This window comes from Mustela nivalis (assembly GCF_964662115.1).
Source record: "Mustela nivalis genome assembly, chromosome: 9".
NCBI lineage: Eukaryota > Metazoa > Chordata > Mammalia > Carnivora > Mustelidae > Mustela > Mustela nivalis.
The window spans coordinates 114,847,900-114,867,185 of record NC_139028.1 but is presented as its reverse complement, the minus strand read 5'-3'; the positions used below and the strand labels follow the sequence as shown (position 1 = coordinate 114,867,185).

The window sequence follows — 19,286 nt, the reverse complement described above, 5'->3', positions numbered from 1 at the left end:
TATATGAATATTTCACAAGCTAATTTTTTAAAGATTTTATTTATCTATTTGACAGGCAGAGATCACCAGCAGGCAGAGAGAGGCGGGGACACAGGCTCCCTGCTGAGCAGAGAGCCCGATGTGGCCCTTGATTCCAGGATCCTGAGATCATGACCTGAGCCAAAGGCAGAGGCTTAACCCACTGAGCCACCCAGGTACCCACAAGCCATTTTTTTTTTTTTTGAAGATAACATGTTGCTCCTGTTGCAAATTTACCTTCTAGCATATTTACTTTAGCCAGTGTCAAATTTTGCTGAAATTTCTTGAATACATACACAAAGGACAATCAGTGTGGGCATGGTAGAGGCAAGGGTAAACACAGTAACCCTACCCTAGGATGTGCTATGAACAACCAAACCTGGAATTTAAAATTAGATATTGGGGAAAGGTCTTTTGGGATTGGGGGTCAAGAAAGGGGCAGGAATGAGTCATAAAAAAATAAAAATTAAAGGAAATAAAAATGACTGTTACCAGTAGAGAGCTAGATTTAACACGCCAGGTTATGTTTGGGTTGAAAACACTGAGGGATACCTGATATCTTTTCCATATGTCCCCAAAACTCCTAACACCCTTACCTAGCAACTTTGCTGCCTGAAGTCCCAGCTCAAAGGCCAAAAGAAGACCTAATTTAGGTAGACTTTTCACTTATTTCAATAATGCCATCACTGGTTAAAATATTTTTAGATAGATTTGGGGTGAGGGTATTTTCACTGACAATTTCTAATGATTTTTTTTTTTTTAAACAAGTTTTAATTCACTTTATTTTTCTTGTATAAAACTATGTGGTGGCCATAGCAGGAGCCTGGATCCTCTGTATAGAGACTCTGGCGTGGGTTTTTACAAGATGGTTAGTGCATTCCTGATAGGGAGACTTGGGAACACAGTCTCTTTCCAGAAGTCGGGGGTGAAGTAGCTGAAAGTCTTGGAAATGGCATCAAAAAGTGGCCTTCGTGAAGCTGCCCACGGGGGATGGGGGGATGCAACAGAACAGCCCCTGGGCTAAGGTATGGCAATGCCGGCCACCATCAGTAGCCTCAGGGTTACTGCAGCTGGGTGAATTTGTTTTTATAACAGACATCATCAGGTGGCTCAGTCAGTTAAGAGTGTGCCTTTGGCTCAGGTCATGATCTCAGGGTCCTGGGACTGAGCCCCACATCCGGCTCCTTGCTCAGCAGGGAGTCTGCTTCTCCCTTTCCCTCTGCCCTTCCCCACCATTCATGCTCTCTCTGAAATTAATAAAATCTTTTATTTATTTATTTATTTATTTAAAATATTTTATTTATTTATTTGACAGAGAGAGAGAGACAGAACAAGTAGAGAGGCAGGCAGACAGAGAGGTGGAAGCAGGCTCCCTGCTGAACGGAGAGCCCAATGTGGGGGGGCTCAATCCCAGGACCCTTAGACCATAACCTTAGCTGAAGACAGAGGCTTTAACCCCCTGAGCCACCCAGGCACCCCTAATAAAATCTTAAAAATGAAAAGAAAAAAGATATCCTTAGTTCCCCTCCTTACTATACTTCATTTATATGTTTCTGAAGAGAATTCCAAAAGATGAATTCCACAGAGCAAGGGCAACACGATCAAAATAAATGCAAATGCCCCCTCCCCTCACGTGCACTGTAACTTCTAAAACACTTGTCAAAATCCCAGTCACATTTTCAAACTTTAACCTTTCCTAGGTCTACCATTACTGACTCTTCCTCAGTACGGAGGACATAATCACCCTGACTATCCCAACATTTCTAACATGGTAGCGAGAAGTTCCCCCATCCTTCCTTCCTTTTTATATGTTTTTCTTCTTCCTATATTCAAGAATTCCTTCTTCCATTTACATTTCCAAAATACAGAATATAAGGATATGGAGCAGGCACTTGCTCTAGCCAAGCCACTTAAAGACAACAGAAAAATGAATCTGGATTGTTTTCTTTTTGTTTGCTACAACTGATAAATCAGCAATAATATGAAAACTATCTGTATCAGTTTAAATACTGTCAAGAATATTGTTTTTTTGCCTATCCTCATCTTAACATAAATCCTAGTGAAAGTAAACAAGTTATCTATAGCAAACCTCTAAGCGTTTTAAATATATATTCAATCCCAGGTGGCTCAGCTGTTTAAACATCCAACCCTTGGTTTCAGCTCAGGTCATGACCTCACGGTCCTGGGACTGAGCCCCGAGTCAGGCTACCATTCAGCAGGGAGTCTGCTTGAGGATTTGCTCCTTCTCCCTCTGCCCCTCTGTCCTCCCTCTAAAAATAAATAAATCTTTTAAAAAAGCACAAGAACATTTTCAATCCGTGCAATAAGCTTGGAAATCAGTAGGCAATAACACAATCTGCTACAGGTAAAACCCAAAAGGCAAGGCTACTTTAATACTAAGGAAAGCAACCATCGATCTCCTTCAGCCCACCCACCAACACTGTCAGGTAATTCGCAATGGCTTGCCAGTACGCCCAGATGACTTCCATACAGGCCATTTTAGGCAGCCCAGAGGCAGTTACTGGTCTCCCATAGATCCCAGCCCTCACTGAACCAAGTGTCACAGAAAAGAGCAGGCACAAAGTGAACGCTGAAATCTATTCCAACCACATTTTCCCTCAAAACCAATTTATACTTTGCAGGGTCCACAGTGAGTTTATAATCAATAATGGTTTATTCTGTTTAGATAACCAAACTATATAAGCAGACTTATATTGTCCAGCATCCAAACAATGAAAAGAATTTTAAAACTGCCTTAAAAATTCACCACCCTTAGTCAAGCGGTGACTAACTATATTAAATGATAAAAATGGCCATGTAAATGAACACTTAGATTAACCCAAGTACTGACAGGTAGGTCAAGTTCAAGGGATACAGATATTAGATATTAGTTATACTAATATCAGTTACTAAAATTAGTAATATCTCATATACTAATAATATACCGATATACTAGTAAATATTAATATACTATTATCTCTCCTAGGTGATGAAGAAAAGACAGTGAGGCAAGGTTGGATGCAAATAGGTTATCAATCATTATATGGAAACTTTTGGCATTCCCTTTTCTAAACATGTAGTAAAAAAGAATGATGGAAAGGGCATGGTCTTAAGATGCCTTTACATTATACACCTAAAAAGTAAAAGAACAGAGTAGAGTGAAGAAATCAGGAATTTTGAGCAGGGAATATTCCTTGATGCAAGCAACCATCTGCCTTTCTTAGATATTTGGGGGAGTGGAATGAGGTGAGAAAGAGAAATCATTTTCTAAAGGTCACATAAAACTAGTCTTGTCCTATAGGAAAACGGCTAAGCCACCCAAGGCTAACATGTACTCTGGTGAATATAATGTGACCATAAACATATTTATTACAACAAATAACACTGAAAAGTGCTTGTGAAATATTAAATTTAAAAATCAGCACATGAGAGGTGCCTGGGTGGTTCAGTTGGTTAAGCGTCTGCCTTTGACTCAGGTCATGATCCCGGAGTCCCAGGACTGTGCCCCACATTGGGCTCCCTGCTCTGTGGGGTGCCTGCTCCTCCCTCTCCCTCTGCCCCTCCTTCCATTCGTGCTCACTCACTCTCTCAAATAAATGAAATCTTAAAAAAAAAAAAAGGACAAAATGATAATGATCCTCTCAATAAATGCAGAAAGAGCATTTGGCAAAATTTGACATCCTTTCATGATAAAAGACAGCGAACAGATTAGGAATAGAAGGTAACTTCTCATGTGGAGTCTGCTTAAGGTTCTCTCTCTCTTTCCTCTTGCCCTCCCTTAGCTGCACAGGCGCTTGCTTGCTTTCTCTCTCTAAAATAAATAAATCTTAAAAAACAAACCAGGGGCACCTGTGTGGCTCAGCTGGTTAAGTGACTGACTTTGGCTCAGGTCATGGTCCCAGGGTCCTAGGATGGAGCCCTACATCAGGCTCAGCAGGGAGCCTGCTTTTCTCTCTCCTGCCTGCTGTGCTTGCTCACTCTCTGTCAGAGAAATAAAATCTTAAAAAACAAAACAGCCCCCCCCCCCCGCCTGCCTCTTTGCCTACTTGTGATCTCTGTCAAATAAATAAATAAAAACTTTAATAAAAGGGGGGGGCGCCTGGGTGGCTCAGTGGGTTAAAGCCTCTGCCTTTAGCTCAGATCATGATCCCAAGGTCCTGGGATCGAGCCCTGAGTCAAGCTCTCTGCCCAGCCGGGGGCCTGCTTCCCCCCTCTTTCTGCCTGCCTCTCTGCCTACTTGTGATCTGTCAAATTAATAAAATTTTTTAAAAACCCAAAAAACAAAACACAAATGACCAATACACATATGAAAAGATGCTCAGTATCACTAATCATCAGGGAAATGCAAATCAAAACCACAATGAGATATACTTCACATCAATTAGGATATCTATTATTAAAAAAAAAAAGACAAGTGTTAGCAAGGAAATGGACAAACTGGAACCCTTATGCATTGCTGGTGGAAATATAATACAGTACAGCCTGTATGGTAAACAGCAGGGCAATTCCTCAAAAAATTAAACATAGAATTACCATATGATCTAATAATTCCACTTTTAGGTATATACCCAAAAGTTTGAAAGCAGAGACTCAAACAGATACTTTCATACCAATATTCATAACAGCATTATTCACAATAGTCAAAAGGTAGAAATAGTCCCAAATATCCATTTACAGATAAACACATAAAGAGAATGTAGGATAATGATATAATGGAATCTTACTCAGCAATAAAAAGGAATGGAGTTCTGACACATGGGCACCTTGGATGCACCTTAAAGGCATCATGCTAAGTGGAAGAGGTCAGATTCAAAAGGATCAATATTATACGATTTCACTTATATGAGGAACCTAGAACAGGCAAATTCATAGAGACAGAAAGCAGATTAAAGGTTACGGGAGTGGGGGGCTGGGTGGCTCAGTTGGTTAAGCGACTGCCTTCGGCTCAGGTCAGGATCTTAGAGTCCTGGGATTGAATCCTGCATTGGGCTCCCTGCTTAGCAGGAAGTCTGCTTCTCCCTCTGACCCTCCCCCTTCTCATGCTCTCTCTCTCTCTCTCATTCTCTCTCCCAAAAAAAAAAAAAAAAAGTTACCAGGGGCTGTGAGGAGAAGGAATGAAGAATGGGGAATTACTGCTTTGTGGTTAGAGTTTCTACTTGGGATAATCAGAAAGTTTCAAAAATAAATAGTGGTAATGGTTGCACAAAGCTGTGAATTAATTAATTAATTAATTGACTGCCATTGAAGTGTACACTTAAAAATAGTGAAAATGGCAAATTTTATGTATATGTATTTTGCCACAATTTTTAAAAATCACACAACATACCAAAACCATTCCTAGAGAACCAATGTACAATTTTATCCTTTTAAATTCTATATCAAATAGTTTCTTTTTTTTATACCTAAAATAGTCACCCTATGAAAGTCAGGAAATAGGATGGCATTATTTTACAAATGAAGAGGGGAAAAAAGGTAAAATTGACCTAAGTTAAGTTTTTTGGATAACAGAAAAACAAGAAACCAGAAGTGTCTATAAGCAAAAGTATCTAGTGTCAATTCTACTATTACTACTATGCTGTGTGATTTTAGGCAGCTAAGTAAATCATTTAACTTCTCTAGATCCTAATTTTCCCTTGGAGGTAAGTAATTTAAGGTCCCTCTGTGTTCTAAAATAAAGTCCTCTATAATTTGGTTCCAACTGAGATCTCACTCTTGCTCCTATATAAACTATAGCGTATGGAAAATCAGCTACGTACCAGACCCAGAGGTCTGTTTCTCTTTATTCAAAGAATATCTGATTTTATTTTATTTTTTTATTTTATTTTTTTTATTTATTTATTTGACAGAGAGAAATCACAAGTAGATGGAGAGGCAGGCAGAGAGAGAGAGAAGGAAGCAGGCTCCCTGCTGAGCAGAGAGCCCGATGCGGGACTCGATCCCAGGACCCTGAGATCATGACCTGAGCCGAAGGCAGCGGCTTAACCCACTGAGCCACCCAGGCGCCCAAGAATATCTAATTTTAGATCCAGCTCCCTGTGTCCTAACCTGGCACAGGTAGAGACCTGTGGTGAGACCTGGCAGAGGTTGGCAGGGTAAACCTCCTAGGGACTTCCACATCTTCCTCCTTCCATAACTCCTGCCCTCTTATTAAACAAACCTTCACATATCTCCATCTACCAAATGTGAGAAGTAGTTCTTTGGGGGCGCCTGGGTGGCTCAGTAGATTAAAGCCTCTGCCTTCGGCTCGGGTCATGATCCCAGGGTCCTGGGATCAAGCCCGCATCAGATTCTCTGCTCAGCAGGGGGCCTGCTTCCCCCTCTCTCTCTCTGTCTGCCTCTCTGCCTACTTGTGATCTCTGCCAAATAAATAAACAAAATCTTAAAAAAAAAAAAAAAGTAGTAGTTCTTTCTGGGGCGCCTGGGTGGCTCAGTCATTGAGCGTCTGCCTTTGGCTCAGGTCATGATCCGGGGGTCCTGGAATCAAGGCCTGCATCGGGCTCCCTGCTCAGTGGGAGGCCTGCTTCTCCCTCTCCCACTCCCCCTGCTTGTGCTCCCTTTCTCTGTGTGTCTCTCTCTGACAAATTAAAAACAAAACAAAACAAAAAAAGAAGTAGTAGTAGTTCTTCCTGGAGAGCTTAGGCAATTCTCATCCCCAAAGGTACAATGAAATCAGAGAAGGAATAAGTTGCATAAAGTAGGAAAAGGCTGTTACTATAATGACACCCAGAAAGGCTACTGCTCTGAAGGTAAACAACAGTCCTATTAAGATTATCATCCTTGGGGCGCCTGGGTGGCTCAGTGGGTTAAAGCCTCTGCCTTCGGCTCAGGTCATAATCCTGGGATACTGGGATCCAGCCCCACATCGGGCTCTCTGCTCGGCGGGGATCCTGATTCCTCCTCTCTCTCTGCTTGCCTCTCTGCCTGCTTAATCTCTGTCAAATGAATAAATAAAATATTTTTTAAAAATTAAAAAAAAAAAGATTATCATCCTTTCAGGGCGCTTGGGTGGCTCAGTTAAGCATCTGCCTTCAGCTCAGGTCATGATCTGGGATCCAGCCCATGTCAGGCTCCCTGCTTGGCACAGGGTCTGCTTCTCCCTCTCCCCAACCCATCCCCTACCCCCGACTGTGCTCTCTCGTTATTTCTCTCTCTTTCTCAAATAAATAAGATCTTTTCAATTTTTTCAAGATTTTTATTTATTTGCCAGACAGTGAGAAAGAGTGAGAGCATGAGAGGGAAGAAGGTCAGAGGGAGAAGCAGACTCCTCGTGAAGCTGGGAGCCCAATTTGGGACTCGATCCCCATGACCTGAGCCAAGGGCAGTTGCCTAACCAACTGAGCCACACAGGCGCCCCATCAAACAAAAAATCTTAAAAAAAAAAAAAAAAAATTATCATCTTCCCTACTTTATAAAAAAAAAAATGAAGGACAGAAGTAATGTGCCCAAGTTACAAAGCTAGTAAAATTGGTGTCGCTGGAATTTGAATCCTGACACTTTGGTTCTAGAACCAATGGTCTTAACTACAGGTCTATGCTGACACTAGTTTGGAATGAAACTTTAACCACACCAGCAGCTTGAGGCAGCTAGAAGAAACTGGCAAAGGAAGGAGACTCCAGACAGCTTAAATGGCTCTGGCAAAGAGAGCGGGTGGGATCTTTTGGAAACAAATGACACTCTATAAATTAGAAAATTGCTTCATAGATAGGAGGTTAACAAAAATCTTCCCCAGGGTGGGAGATTTTTGGCATTTGCTAAGGAACACTACATTTCTAGGTCTGCTGCTGTTTATTTGACCATTCCTGGTTTTAAAAGATCTTTAAAATTTTTAAGTAATCTCCACGCCTACTGTGTGGCTTGAACCTACAGCCTTGAAATTAAAAGTCACATGCTCCACAGACTAAATCTGCCAGATGCCCCCTACCATTCCTGAATTCTAATTCTAGTTTTTACCTGACAAATTATGTTACTGGTCTTTCAGCTATTCTGACTGAAAAATATTACTATTCCTAGCCAGAAACCATTTTATATCAGAGTGCTTTGAACTTAGTACATTATATATGTTAGTAAAATTTGTTCTCATTCACTGAATTTGTAGTAAACTAACATTTATTTACACACTTTCTGTAAAGATGAAATTGCCAATATTTTTTACCAAGATTAATTCTTCATCTCCTATTTTCTCCAAGATTTTGATTTTACTCCACTGCCTAAGGGAAAAAAAATTAATTACAGAGCCTCCACTGGTGATGGTTTAAGAAGTCAAGAAACAATTAGATTTTCATGTCCCACATCATGATATTGCTATTAAAAAAAAAGTTTGAGGGCACATTTTTAAAAATTTAGATGGATTAAATCTGGATTTTTGCAAAATACACCAAATCCCCACTTGATTACCCTTAATATGCACTTACATACACTTTAAAAGAAGAAAAATGCTCAGGCTCTCATCCTCCCCCACCCTTCACAAACATACAAATACATATATATCCCCCAAATCAAGTGAACTTTAAAGTGTTGTTCTCATTTTCTCTTATTTCATGTTTTGAGAAATCAACATGACCTACCTCAAGGTCACACAGAAGCAGATACACACACACACACAAACACACACTGACAGATTGCTGTCTATACCCTCCTCCCACTGCATATGAGTACTATAAAAATTATTATCTGAACACTTAACTCATTCATAAAACAGGGGCACACTGACTATGGAGTAACAACCAAATACTCCCCATACAAAGAAAAAGGCACAGTTCTAGACCTCAAGAAGACTGCTGGCCAGTAGGGGGAGACAGACATGTAAATAAATTATAGTATTGCAATTCAATGTGACATGTATTAAGACAAGTAGATGCAAATGTTATTAAAACTCAGAAGGAAGAACAACTAGCACAGAGGGGTTGACTAAGGCTCCACCATAAGAACTGATACAAGAGGAAATGTTTATTCATTAAGTATAACTTTACTAAATACCTACTAAATACCTACAAAGGATACAGACTCTTAATGTTGCGCCTCTATGAAGAGGTGACCTCTTCAAACTTTTTTGGGCTTCCCTCTCACCCTACCGGATTTCTCAGTATCTCATTAATAAGATATAAGTAGACAGAGCACAAGCATTTTTCAAAAATAAAAGATTATAATCTTGGGGCACCTACATGGCTTAGTTGGTTAAGCATCTGACTTTGCCTCAGTGTCCTAGGGACAGGGTCCACGCTCAGCAGGGAGCCTGCTTGTCCCTCTGCTCCCCTACCCCACCCTGCTCACTCTCTCTCTCAAATAAATCAATAAAATCTTTTTTAAAAAAGGTTATAATGTTGGGCGCCTGGGTGGCTCAGTGGGTTAAGCCGCTGCCTTTGGCTCAGGTCATGATCTCAGGGTCCTGGGATCGAGTCCCACATCGGGCTCTCTGCTCAGCGGAGTGCCTGCTTCCTCCTCTCTCTCTGCCTGCCTCTCTGCCTACTTGTGATCTCTCTCTGTCAAATAAATAAAATCTTTAAAAAAAAATAAAAAATAAAAAGGTTATAATGTTTATTTAGAAAATCTGTATAATTTCATTTTACCTTACTTAATGGGGGATTGTAACGGGAACATCCTAAGGACGTACAAAAATAGTGGAAATCACTTCCTTACAGTTTTTACCTTTTGATCCATGTAACACTGTCCCCAAAATAGTAGGAGACCTGAGCCCAAGGATTAAGGAAGAACCCACCCTTAGTTTTTTTTATGTATAACTACTCCAATACATTACAAAGAAGGCATACTGATGAACTGGCATGGCTGGAAAAGCTTGCCTTTCTTTTTGAAAGTTCAGCTATGTCAGTCTCAAGTATTTTCTGGGCAACTGACATCAACTTCTGCAGAGATCAACAGTACACAGAACACTTTCTACATATGAAATCTTTACGAGACCAGTTAATTTCAAGAAAAAGACAAAGTAATCCATAAAAAGAAGATATCTACAGAATTTGGCAAGAAGCTTATCTACAACTAAGTCTCTCTTGATTTAGAAGGAAAAAAGGGGCATCTGAAAAGGCAGAAGCTCAAAGATAGTGAGCTTCACTTTGTGTTGGATATACAACACAATGTGAACTTTCTCCTCAAGGTTCCTGCAGAACTGGTGTCAAATACCTACTATATATACAGAATGATCCTAAAATTCTCTGAAAGAGTCAGCATACACTTAGCCTGACCATAAATATGCCCTCCACAAAACCAACTAGCTGAGAAATGAGTTAAAGTGCTGGATTCCTTCCACCACCATTGCCTGCTTTTCTACATACCATTTAGTATAATCAACTGTTCAGTGCGCTTGCTGCAGATTTAACCATGATATCATCACAATTCTGCAAAGGAAAAAAGCTTGGCTGTTAAGTAGCAAAATCACCCTCTGAAGTTCAGGATGAAGATAAGGCACCTCATCAACATCCTGAAGGAAAATAATCTGAGTTCAGATGTTATACCAAAAGCACATTTTTGTTCCCTCAAAGGAACAAAAATTCGAATATACCTACTTTTCTCTTTGGATAATGACAAAAGAAGTATTCGTAATATTATATTTTCTATCAACATGCAAAATATTCAATTAGTTTATCCATAAGCAGCCTGGTAAAGATGTGTTAATTCCTCACTCTACCTTCTGTCCCATTCTTTCAAATTTTCACTTCCTTTTTGTAGCCCCAGAACATTTTTTAAATTTATCACTTTCACTATCTGACATTTAAAAATTAGTCTAAAGGAAATTGTATCCCCCCCAAAATGTTAAAGGTTTGCTTTTTCTAACTATTTACCGCCTAGAACAAAAAAGGGAATTTTATGGGCGCCTGGGTGGCTCAGTGGGTTAAAGCCTCTGCCTTCAGCTCAGGTCATGATCCCTGCATTCTGGGATCCAGCCCCACATGTCAGGAATCTCTGCTCAGCAGGGAGCCTGCTTCCCTTCCTCTCTCTCTGGCAGCCTCTCTGCCTACCTGTGATCGGTCAAATAAATAAATCTTTAAAAAAAAAAAAGGAATTTTAGAAAGCCTAATTCTAAAAAACAAAAAAAACCAAAATTCTATTCTATTCTAAAAAAAAAAAAAAAAAGAAAGAAAGGAAACAATCTTTAAATTACCCACACACAACAAAAAAATATCATCCAAAAATGTAAACAATAATGAATTCAGAAATACTCAGTTTCTCTCTCAACCTAACCAATTTCTTAAGTTTATTTTCAATAGCCAATGAACATCCACTGAGACCCAAATACTCCCTGAACACTTCTGTTTACTGCTTGATTTGTTTCTACAGAAACAGACACCCAGAACACAGAATACAAAGATAATGCCTAGTTTTTTTCACCATCTTCTGTAACTGATGCAACTGATGCAACTCTAAGTCATTAGTATAATACATGGTACAAGCCATGCCACTGCAGCTCCTGGAAGGTAAAGATTAGTGTACCTATTAGGCAAGAACAATTTACAGAAAAAGAGAAAACAACAACAACCTAGAAGTTTATCTCAAATTTAAAGAAGTAAATGATCTTTATGCCTGTCACTGAGTAAGGTACTGCAGACCTCAGAAGACAGCTTGTTCTGAAAAACACTGACTTGAGACATTTGCTCAGTAAATAACACAATGAAATGTGCCACACATGCATCTTCTCCGAAGTCTTTCGGTTAAGTTTAGAGAGCCAGCAAGTAGTCCCTGGAAGCAAGATTATATAAATGCACCTACTTCCAGTCTTGCTACATTGCTTTCATCAGGATGCTTTCCTCTACCTCCCTTCTCTCTAGAACTGATAGGCTTTTGATTCACAAAGGTCAATCTCTTAAGCAACATATGACTTTTTTTTCCAAACTGTCAAACTTGAGATTTAAAGGGGTCATGAAAAATCATGTGTAGAAGTAGTAGCTCCAGAAGGAACTGACAAAAGATCAAGAAGCTGATATTATAAACTGTCCCCCACAAACACATACACTCCTCCCCTCTCCTACTGTCATGACTACATTACAATCCTGGCAAGACCTCTTTCCTTCTGAGCTTTCAGTTACCCATATGTGCCAACTCAAGTTAAAGCAGAAAAAATTATGTCTTCACTCCTGTAACTACCTAGGATCATTAGTTTAAGACTGGTAAACTGGGGGCACGTGGGTGGCTTGGTTGATTAAGTGTCTGCCTTCAGCTTGGATCCATTCCAGGGTCCTGGGTTTTAAGCCCCACACTGGTCTCCCTGCTCCATGGCAAGGGACTGCTTCTCCCTCTCTCCCTGCTTATGCTTGCACTCACTCACTCTCTCTGTCAAAAAAAAAAAAAAAAAAAAAACAAAACACTGGCAAATATCTTCTTGTTGCTGGACTGTTTAATGCTCGAAGTCGGTTTACTTTTTTTCTTTTTTTTTTTCTTTTTTTTTTTTAGTATTTTTTAATTTATTTGTCAGAGAGAGAAGAACATAAGCAGGGAGAATGGTAGGCAGGAGAAGCAGGCTCCTCACTGAGCAAGGAGTTTGATGTGGGACTCAATCCCAAGACGCTAGGATCATGATCCAAGCCTAAGGCAGACACTAACCAACTGAGCCACCAGGCATCCCTGAAGAAAATATTTAATAAAAGTAGTTATACTTGGGATGCTTGGGTGGCTCAGTCAGTTAAGCTGCTGCCTTCGGCTCGGGTCATGATCCCGTGGTCCTGGGATTGAGTCCCCCATCGGGTTCCTTGCTCGACAGGGAGGCTACTTCTCTCTCCCCCTCTGTCTGCCACTCTGCCTGCTTGTGTGCACCCCCCTCAATCTGACAAATAAATAAACAAATAAAACCTTAAAAAAAAAAAGTAGTTATACTCAAGCTACTAAGGGAAACTAATAGTGCAACTTAATGGCCACATTTTTGCTAAATTTCTCTAGACTTAAGCATCACATCTTATAATATTACCAATCACCTTCAGCCAAGTTCAAATTCTTAGAAAATTCACTTTCAGGGGACCCTTGGTGGCTCAGTCAGTTAAGTGTCTGACTCTTGATTTGGGCTCAGGTCATGATCTCAGTGTTGTGAGACTGAGCCCCACGTCCAGCTCTACACTAGGCATGGAGCCTACTTAAGATTCTCTCTCCCTCTTCTTCTGCCCTTCCCCTCACCTCTCCCTCAAAAAAAAAAAAAAAAAAAAATCACCTTCAGGTATGACTCTATTTATTATTTATTATCTTAAGCAATACTACATAATGAAAACGAAGGAACTGGAGTAAGAAGTGGGTGTGAGCCTGGGTCTAAGTACTGCCTTGATGAGCTTCAAATTCCCTAAGACATTTTTTTTCTTGGTTGAAAATGTCAAGAATTTCACCAAACATACAGGATTGCTGTGAGGTTTAAATGAGAACATATGGGGAGCCGGGGCAGCTCAGCTGGTTGAACATCTGCTTCAGCTCAGGTCATGGTACTGAGATCTTGGGATTGAGCCCCGAGTTGGGCTTCCTGCTCAGTGGGGAGTCTACTTCTTTCTCTTCACCCTCTCCCTCTGCCCCTTCCCCCTGCTCAAGCTCTCTCTCTCTCACAAAGAAATAAAATCTAAAAATAAATAAATAAATAAATAAATAAATAAGTGAGAACATATGTACAAATACTCTGCAAACTGTGAAGTGCCTTACAGATTAAGAGAGAGGCTATGTAGAGTAGTGGCAGGGTTTGGAACAGGTTTCCAGGGTTCAAATCCTGGTTTAGCCTCTCACTATATATGATCTACTTAATAGAAGCCATCACCCCGGACTGTATATGGATCAAATTAAACAGAAACAAGGTAGCCAGCACATGTTTTAAAAAAAAAAAAATAGCAACTGTGGTTTTGAACATGAATCAAAATTGGGACTGGGAAACCAAACATCTTGCCCCCAAAGAATGGTCTGTGTGGCTAGAGATAAATCATACTTCAAATGCCTCTTCTCAAACAGCATTAAACATCAGACAAGATTTTTTTCTTTATCATCCCAAGCAATAAGTTAATAAATTTTCCAAGTCCACCCCTTTGGAATGGAGCTCTTTTCTGATTACACCATCTCTAAATCTCTTCACACCAAATGTCTAATCCTAGGGATGAAATTTTATGAGATCCAACAACTGCATTCTCTCCACCCCCTCACTGCCAATAATTTAATATGAAGGTTTAATTTCTGGAAGGTGTTATTCAGGAGAAGGCCCTTTTCTAAGTAACAGAGTTCATATCATTCTTAACTTCTAGGTAGAGGGAGCTTGAAAGAATGGTCAAATCTGAACAGGGGAAGTGTAGAGTCAGAAGACATAGCAGCAATGAGCTTATACTAGAACAAACTCCTGGACATTAAGACAATCAGACGGGCACCTGGGTGGCTCAGTCATTCTTCAGCTCAGGTCACAATCCCAGGGTCCTAGGATCAAGTCCTGCGTTGGGCTCCCTGCCCCTACCTCTGCCTGCCACTACCCCTGCTTGTGCTTGCTCTCTCTCTCCCTGACAAATAAATAAATAAAATTTTAAAAAATATATTTACCAATAAAGAAGACTAGAGAACGTTGAAAGTAAATTCAAGGAAAAAAGAGGGCTGTCCAACAAAAATAAAAGGCTTAAACAAAATCCACACCTGCTTGCCCGGGTTGCTCTAAATCTTTAGAAATAATCATACATACTTACAGACCATAAGAATTAAAACACCCTAATCTGAATTATTTGGTATAATAACTGATTCTCTTAAATTGTTGGAATGTAATGAGAGAAACCCTGGTGAAAAGTATGCCAATTATGTTAGAATTTCTTATTGCCAAGAGGAACAGGATTAACCAAAGAAACTGATATTATTTAATAAATTTTAATTTATCCTTCACTATACTTCTTAGGCAATCTGTTCAGTAGTGGGAAGAAAGTTCCTAAGATAGACAGTAAATAATCAGAAAAAGGTCCTAAAAGCTCTCTCCCCACCACTATCCTCATGGGAATTCTTATCCTCATGGGAATTCTTTTTTTTTTTTAATTAAAGATTTTATTTATTTATTTGACAAAAAGAGATCACAAGTAGGCAGAGACACAGGCAGAGAGAGAGAGAGAGAGAGAGAGAGAGAGGGAGGAAGCAGGCTCCCTGCTGAGCAGAGAGCCCGATGTGGGGCTCGATCCCAGGACCCTGAGACCATGACCTGAGCAGAAGGCAGAGGCTTTATTTAACCCACTGAGCCACTCAGGCGCCCCTATCCTCATGGGAATTCTAAACCTGTGTCTCCCATGGCCTTTGCCCAAGGAAGTACACGTTTTAAGTCCTTACTACAGGCGGAGTAGTGTCTAAGGCACAACAGAAAGAAATGGATGGAAGACAGCTACTATTTTCAAGAATCTCACAGTTTATATGGAAAACAAAACCCAGTTAAGAAGGCTAAAGGCACAGGAAAAAGCAGAATGAGAACAAGATCCTACAGAAAGTTTAAATGATCCAGCTTCACACAGGTGAATGTGACTAAGAAATGCAACAGCTGGAGGCACCTGGGCGGTTCAGTCAGTTAAGCATCTGCCTTGGCTCAGGTCATGATCCCAGGGTTCTGGGATCGAGCCCCACACTGGGCTCCCTGCTCAACAGTAAGTTTGGTTTTCCCTCTCTCTCTGCCCCTCCACCTGCTTGTGCTCATGGGCCCGTACTCTCTCTCTCTAATAAATTTTTTTTTAATCTTAAAAAAAGAGAAAGAAATGCAACAGCTGAATATCAATGTGGCTAGGTATTACTACATATTCAAAAATAGTAAGAACTAACATATGAATGCTTCCTATATGCTAAGTATTTTCAAGGCCATTTTTCTAGCTCATATAATCCTCAAAATAGCCTTATGAAATAAAATAGCAAAATATCTATTTTAGTTATGAAGAAAGTAAGAATCAAAAAGGTTGGGTAACTTGAGCCAGGATAATTTAACAAGTAGCCAAGCTGGGAATTCAACCTAGGTCCAGAAGATTGGTTACAAAAAAGTTACAAAAAAGTCTATATTCTCATCAAATTCACAGAAACAGAAAGTAAAATTGTGGCTGCTGGGAGTGGGTGGGGGAAGTGCAGAGGTGCTGTTCAAAGTTTTTAAGGTTTCAATTACATAAGATGAAAATTTTCTAGATCTGTTGTACAACACTGTGCTTACAGTGAACAAAACTGTATACGTAAAAACTTGTTAAGGGTAGAGAATTCATGCCATGTATTTTTTCTTTTTTAAATACACGCACGCGCGCACACACACACTGTGACACCCTCCCCTCCCCAAGTCGACATTCTTAACTCTCTAACTTCTTAGTCTCAGGAATCCCTTACACTCTTAAAAATTACTGAGGACCCCAAACAGCTTTTGTTTATATGTTTTATATAGGTTTTTAAATATTTTATTTGAGAGAGAGAACACAAGCAGGGGGAGTGGGTGAGGGAGAAGCAGACTCCCCACTGAGCAGGGAGCCCAATGTGGGGCTTGATCCCAGGACTCCGGGATCATGACCTGGGCAAAAGGCAGATGCTTAATCGACTGAGCCAACCAGATACCCTGTATTTATGTTTTATTTAGGTTATTTATATAGGTTATATATATTTACTGATTATAAATTAAAGCAGAGGAATTCTCTATAAAATGGCAAAACAAGGCAACACATTGTGCCTATATTTCCACACAGGCTCAAGGAAATTTCAGGATTTCAGGGTAATAATTCACAGGACCACAATGAGAGTACAGAGATTATAGCAGGTACATATAAATCAAAAGTAAGAGCACAACAGGAGTACTGAAAATGCACTTTAATATCTGAAAAAGCACTTGTATAGGTGCTGTATATAAGCACTTGTATTTCCTACTACCTTAGGAAATAATGGGAAATACAAGAGTACACAAATATACATGCCATTAGCTCTGCAAGCAAGGATATCACACATCATGTAGTTCTGGAAAATTACTGTTTCTAGAAAATCTCCAATCAGAGAATGAGAGAAAAAGACAAACAACATCTTAATTATTACTATGGAAATAGTTTTGACTATGCAGATCCCTATAGAAGAATCTTGAGTATAAATCAAATACTTTGAGAACCACTGTTCTACATCAATCATCTTTAAACCACAAGTTACAAAAATCAATTCAGATCACTGGGGCACCTGGTTGGCTCAGTCAGGAGAGCATCCAACTGTTGATCTTGGGGTCTTGAGTTTGAGCTCCACCTTGGGTGCAGCGATTACTTAAAATTAAAATGAAAAACTATGGGGCACCTGGGTGGCTCAGTGGGTTAAGCCTCTCCCTTTGGCTCAGGTCCTGATCCCAGGGTCCTGGGATCCAGCCCAGCATCGGGCTCTTTGCTCAGTGAGGAGCCTGCTTCCTGCCCCCACCCCCCACCTCTCTGCCTACTTGTGATTTTTGTCTGTCAAATAAATCAATAAAATCTTAAAAAAAACCCAAAACTAAAAAATATATCAATTTAGGTCATATATGCATTTTTGGAAAATGAAGTAATAATAGAATGAAATTTAAAGTGTCAGAAAATGTAGTATGGGTAAGTTCCATTTCCTGAAACTTTTGTTAGTTATGTACATCCAGCTGTATGCAAAGTACAGGTGGTAACATAGAATAATATATTTCTTACTGCAGGTCAGTCAAAAATCGTAGAAAACACTGCACAACAAGAATTAATTTCCCTATTCTGCCACAGCAAAGGCCATACACATAAATCTACAATCTGGAGACTGAAAACTGAGAATTTTTGACAACCAGATACTCTCCAACAAGAATGGAATTAAAGGTTTCAGATGGATAAAATTTCTACAGACTTAAGGAAGTTCACAGTTCACCTTACCACTGTTAGCCACAGCCATCAATAAAGCTTTTCCTACCACCTTCTCTTCCACTGTCAATTCAGGGAAAAGGAAGACAAGAGAGGTTATCCAGGTTCCACTGGCCACAAATAAAGGTGTTCTTTCCTTCCCTCTAAACAAGCTCTTGTTTTTAATCACTGGATTCACTTCTGAAATGAAGGGCCTGCCTTCACAGCAAACTGGTCAACAACTGCTCTGTTATCAGCATTACGGTTACTGCTCTCATCCTGAATCTTTAAGATTTCAGGGGTCAAAACTGCAGCATTCTGACCCAACAATGGTTCAAGTTACAGATCTCTCTTGGTATCCCGGAAAAGAAGGCTTGCATCTGATGAACTGCAACAAATGGAAACAGCACACAGTGAAAGGCAGAGCCAGCCTGCACCCACAGCTGAAGCTCCACCCACAGTCTGGCAATCCAGGACACCCAGAAGTCTCAAGGGTTTCGCTGAGAAGCCACAAAGACCGACTCTACTGGAGGCAGTAAGTGAAATATAAAATCACTGCCTGTTCCTCTCTACCAGAACTGAACTACAGAATTTTATTTCAGAAACCGTTTCTCCCAACTAGTCCAAATAGACCAATAGGAAGTGTGATGAAAATTATCAAAGACAGAGGCAGGCCTAAACTCAGTGATGTATCATAATGGCACATACTTTTAAAAAGTGGGGTAACATGCATATAACTTAAGATTTATCTTGGTAACCATTTTTGCGTGTTCAATGGCATTAAGTCCATTCACAATGTTATGCAACCAACACACTATCTGTTCTCCAGACCTTTTGTATCATTCCATACTTAAACTCTATACTTACTGGCATATACTTTTCCAATGATATCATTTTTTTCTGCTATCAATATACCCTAAGATGCAAATGTATCTCCTTCTAAGAACAGACACAATCCCACTATTGTCTTGAAACCTAGAGGGATAAAAGCAAATTCTGGAAGTAGAAATCTTCCTTTTTACTGCTATCTCCCCAGAACCTAGCACAGGCCTGTCAAGTATAGATTCAAATATTTATTTGCTACATGGCCCAAGTATGATCCCACAAAATTTATCATAGAAGGAAAAATAAAGATTTACAACGCTGAGATCTGTTGGTTACGACCTTAGCCAATCTTAATCATCACTACCAGTGGGACATTCTAGCACTGGGAACCTCCTGACTTAATACAATTTAAATGCTCAATCATGCAGGAACCATTCTTGCCAAAATATTTAATATGACTCTAATCTTCTAGACCCAGGTTCCAGTTTACAAGCAATACATTTTAGGAAAACAAACTGTACAGTTTAGAAACACATTTATTTTAAATGATGTCACTCATACAACTATACTTTTTGACAAAGGACCAAAGACAATTCAACATTTCAGTGTGGGAAAAAAGTCTTTTTTGGCAACCGGTGCTCTAACAACTAGATATTCATATCCTCCCCCCAAATCCAAATA

At 39.9% G+C, this 19,286-nt stretch overlaps 1 protein-coding gene across 7 annotated transcripts in view; it reads right to left on the bottom strand.

Moving 5' to 3' along the window:
- Positions 1-19,286, bottom strand: part of KDM2A (lysine demethylase 2A) — a 114,869-nt gene that overhangs the window by 52,820 nt on the left and 42,763 nt on the right. For 2 of the 7 annotated variants that reach the window (XM_082748628.1, XM_082748627.1), the window contains exon 3: positions 6,805-6,950. The exons of the other annotated variants lie outside the window; for them this stretch is intronic. The gene's annotated coding sequence lies outside the window, so the exon portion shown is untranslated. The remainder of the gene's footprint in view (positions 1-6,804; positions 6,951-19,286) is intronic. 7 annotated transcript variants of the gene reach the window in all.